The sequence below is a fragment of the Juglans microcarpa x Juglans regia genome, chromosome 4S, assembly GCF_004785595.1.
Source record: "Juglans microcarpa x Juglans regia isolate MS1-56 chromosome 4S, Jm3101_v1.0, whole genome shotgun sequence".
Lineage (NCBI taxonomy): Eukaryota > Viridiplantae > Streptophyta > Magnoliopsida > Fagales > Juglandaceae > Juglans > Juglans microcarpa x Juglans regia.
The window spans coordinates 16,775,565-16,780,459 of NC_054601.1; the positions used below are offsets into that span (position 1 = coordinate 16,775,565).

Here is a 4,895-nt window from a genome sequence, read left to right on the forward strand (position 1 = left end):
GTTAGGTGAGGAGTTAGTGTAGAAATGATGTAGCAGGATCGTGACGAGATGTCACGATGTAATAGGAGTACGTGAGGAACCGTACTCGTGATGAGTTAAGGAGTTGATGTAAGAATGACGTAGTAGGATGTCAGGTGAGGTGACAAGGTCATGGTATAGCTCAGGTGTAGTCTCGATCTATATGATGTGACATAAGGCGTAATGGTGAATGGAGCCTTGTTATGTTAAGTTTTGGGATGAACTGTCAAAAGGGAAGGATAGCATGAAGAGTCATGCTAGCTAGGTTAAGAGAAGGTTCATATTGGAGTATGACCCTTGTCCCTGCAAGCAGGTGATCAACATGTTATATGTTGATCTTAGGTGATAAAGAGTAAGGTACATGTGTAATCTGGTTAGACACATGTGCGGACGGATTCACCATATGTAATGGGTAATCTGTCCTTAGCACAGTTACACAGTGCTTAAGCCTCAGAGTTGGCTTAGAGCCGTGTGGCTTGTATGGATGGGAATGAGGATTTAGTATGGGCTAAGGTGCATGAAGGTAGTGATGGGTGCATTGTTAGGATTGGGCTGCGTGATACCATCGGTCGGAATCATGCGTCAGAATGTGGTTAATAAGGAAAGTAAGACGAATGTCCTAGTGTCTTAATCCTAAGGTGAATCATGGGTTCACCTTAGTAAATGAGCATTCGAAGTAGAACATTGAGTTTCGAAGAGATAGTGACCGTAAGTAGATTTTGAAGGGTTAGCATAATGAATGGCATGTAAGTGCACGAGATAGAAGGAGAGTGTTCCAAGTGATGTGTAGCTCTATTTCTAGTTTAAGTTGATTATGCATTAGATAGAGAATGACGTTAAGGTTATGTGTATGCATGTAGGTTGCCATCTGACACGCACATGAGTGGACTGCATGATATGCAAGTAGCATGAAGTCTAGGTAAGTGTTACGTTCATGCCCTTCTAGAGTCTTTCTAAAATATAAAGAAACGAAACGAAACGATTTTCCTCACGATGCCTTATGAAAAGACACAAAAGACGTTTTACGAAAGAAAATGCTAAGTGTTCAAAGGTATACATATGTACGACCCTCCTTGGCAGCCCCTTTTTACGTAACGAAAGTATTAATTGTACGCATGTGGATGGATGACTATACGACGTATCTATTGTATGTATTTTCTGAGAAAATCCACGAACTACACAAAAGGCACGAAGACGGACGCTTTTACAGATCCTACGAATCGAGGCTTTCACGCGCGCCACGAACGAACTGTTAACAATGTTTTCTCACGAAAAGAAATGTTTTCTCATAAAAAAACAAGAATGTTTTCTCATGAACCGAACTGTTAAATGAAAAAGAAAGAACTGAATGAAAGCTCCAACTCTTCAGAGCTGGCATGACCGAATGAATGAAAAGCAAGAATGAATGAAAGCATGAAATGTATGAAGACATGTAACGGCCACATGAATGAATGAAAGGGTATCAATGAATGGGTAGATTGCAATGCCGGGTAAGTAGTACTGGTAGTGTACCCAGTGCTGCCCCTTATGAAAGGGATTCCCAACCCGTAGCCACGGGCTGAGTCTGGGTCCAAAGGAAGACCGCTAACCCCAACACACGGGGCGCAATAGTGTGTACTAGCCTATGAAAGTGATAAGAAAGAATGCATGTATGTATGTACGTATGTATGAATGCACGAACTTTTAAGAAATGAAGGCACTGACAGGGGAAACATTTTACGAAAAGAAAGTCCCTTTCCAAAGGAAAACCCCGTCTAATGATGTTTTCGAATGAACGCACGTATGCAAGAATGCATCGCATTCTTGAAGAAATGAAGGCACTGCGGGGGAAACATTTTACGAAAAGAAAGCCACTTTTTAAAAGGAAAATCCCGTCCAGTGATGTTTTCAACGAAAGCATGTATGCACGTACGCATATACGTATAGTATGTATGAATGATGAATGCATGAATGAAAACCTATGTTGTTATATTTTAATCGTATGAAGTAATGCTTACGAGTCATCGACTCATTTTAGTTTTTATGCATGTCCCTCCCCTTCACAGGAACTGAGTGAAAAGGATGGACACGGCCCATGGGGAAGAGAACGGAAGTCTATGCACGAGTTTTAATCGTACGAGAGACCCTTTTATTGTAAGAATAACGTTTTCCGCTATAAACCTATTTTATTCCAAAAGCACATTTTTATGTCATAAACGTAAAGTCTTGCACCCTGGGTATGCAAGTAAAAAGTTTTAAATCGAAAGGTAATTCCCGTCGTCCTTTATAAAAATATTTTACAAAAAAATCCCACCACAAGGATGGGCGTAACACATTCACTTCCCGATTTCATCTTTCCCTTTCGTTTGGTTTGTTTTTGTGAGTCCGAATTCCATGTCCTAACTTTTCTCCATTTTCTTTTCCCTCAGTTTCGGTTTTCTCTCAAAGTCAACGTCTCTCTCTCGCGTTCCTCCATCACTGCAGTTTAGCGTTTCTCTCTTCAAACTCGTCTCTTCTCTCCCTCTTGCACAGTGTCGTCATCTTCAAGTATCTCCCTTTCCTCTCAAGTCGACGCCTTTCCTTTTATTTTTATTTTTATTTTTTTTTTCTTCATTTTATCCTCTGTTTCAATGCGCTGTCGCGTGGGGTTTTTCCAGGTGGTGTTGCTGCATTTTCTCCCTACTGGTGGTTTGGCTTTTAGACGCTCACCCACTCTCGCTTCTCTTTTGATCTCTCCTGTCTGTGAAGTGGTTAATCTCCTTGCCACAGTGTTGACGCCGAGCTCTGTCAAACGGGTAAGGAAACCGAGTGCTGTTTTACATTCCTTTTTCATGGTGTGAATTCGTGGCTTTTGATGTTATGATCATTGGAAAATTTCTATTGTTTATAATCAAATTGGGGGCTTTGTAATCTGATGGTGTTTTGTTGTTGAAGAAGAATTATAAAGGGTGGCTATTGGGTTTTGACGAGGTGGTGTGGGAGGAGTTTTGAAATTGTGTAATGTTGTTTTGGTTAAATTGTTGGTGGTTGCTTGGGGTTATGAGCTGCTGAAATGAGTGTGAATTATTGATTATTTGAGTTGACATTGGTTTTGGTGGGCGTATAGGACAATATCAAAATTAGTATATGGTATTTTGGGTTGAAATTCGGGCTGTGCAGATTACTATATGGTTGTCTTAGTGAGTTGTTTTTGCTATAATATGGTTTGAGATTATGGGTTTTAATTATTTAGATGGAAGTTGTGTCAATTGTCTTTTAACACTCAGTGTGTATTTATTTTCTATCAATAGGTGACGAGATTTTTATGAAAACCACGAATGAAAACTTGCATATTTGTGATATAATGGGAACTTGGGAAAATAAAGATCAACCTCGGTCGCTTATTTATATTATTCATGACATCTGTGTGAAAAAGGAAAAATATTTTCTGTCATGTGGTCTCTGAAATCTGAAAAAAGAGCAATATTGAGAATCTGAAAAATTGTGCATTTATTTAGAAAGATGTTCTGGCTTTTGGTTTCAGTGTGTGTAAACTATCTGATTCTGCTTTGGTACTCTGTATTATTTTGATATAACATCTGAAAACTTTTGGCATGGTGTATTGATTTTTGTATCCGACTCTGTCTCTGCTTTGCTCTGCTCTGCTCTGTTTGGGTTGGTACCAACTTCTTTGTCTCTGAGTGCACCCACTTAAGAAACAAAGTGGTTTTATTGTGGTCTTTCCTGTGTACACACTCGGGACTCCGAGAGGAATAAAGGAAAGATTTCACCTCTATCTCTACCCGATTTGGCCACTGGGGTTAGCACAACCCTACCACGGGGGTGAAACATGATCTCTGCTCTGTGTGATGCTCTGTTTTGATGTGATGATGATACTCAGTTTATGTTATGCCAAAGTATTACGGGTTTTACTTGTCTTAAAACCATCGCTCTGTTACTTTTGGAAAACATGTTTGGTTCTGCATGATAACTCTGTAAGATATTTTGTTCTGCATACTGTACTTTGTAAATGCTTATGTTTACATGCTAATATATGTCATTTACTTACTGAGTTGTGATAACTCACCCCCCTATCTTCATAATATTTTCAGATGATGTGGAGAGTCCAACTGAGGACCGGGATTAGATTGGTGGGCATGATTAAGCTGAGAAGAGGATGTTAAAAGAAGGAATTCTGATGTCCTTTAGATTTAATGTCTCTTAGATTTAATTTTATCTTGGGTTTAGTAAGACTTGTGAAGTTATCAATTTGGTTTGTTATGACTACCGGGAGATTGTGGACTCCTTAGTTTATTTTTTTGTTCTGTTGCGGTAATGACTTTGTGGAGTTTTCAAGGTGATTATTTAGAAGACTTGAGATTGAGTCTTGATAATAAAGTTTTGTTGGAGATTTATTTTAGTTTTGTTGGGAAATATGTTTATAAGTGATAGGTAGTAATTCTCCAAGCCACCTGGGTTTGGGGCGTTACACCCTATTCCTAACTTTCAGCTAATGCATTAAAATTATCTGAAAAATAATTGTGGAGATAAGGGGTGAGTTATCAACAACTCAATAAGTAGACAACATATACTAGTATATAAACATGAGCATTTATTGAGTTCATAATGTAGAACAAAATATTTTTTTTTTCAGAAATACAGAATCAGAACATGTTATCAAAAATATTAGAGCAAAAGTTCAGAAATATTCTTATTCAAAATTTCCTTTGGCATAGCTTAGCTGAAGCATCATATCAGAATAGAATTTCATGTCTAACCCCCGTGGTAGGGTTGTGCAAACTCTGGCGGCCAACCGAGCAGAAACATAATGTGAATCTTCCCCTTATTATTCTCGCAGCACTTTGTTCATGTCTACACCAGTCATGACAGTAAGTACTTTGTTCTTATACAAAATTTCA

At 38.7% G+C, this 4,895-nt stretch overlaps 1 long non-coding RNA gene across 1 annotated transcript; it reads left to right on the top strand.

Moving 5' to 3' along the window:
* The first annotated feature begins 2,329 nt into the window (after nt 1-2,329).
* Nucleotides 2,330-3,302, top strand: LOC121263475. Its single transcript, XR_005940268.1, has 3 exons — nt 2,330-2,544; nt 2,655-2,792; nt 3,288-3,302. It is a non-coding gene; the product is annotated as an uncharacterized LOC121263475 (long non-coding RNA).
* Nucleotides 3,303-4,895: the final 1,593 nt, after the last annotated feature.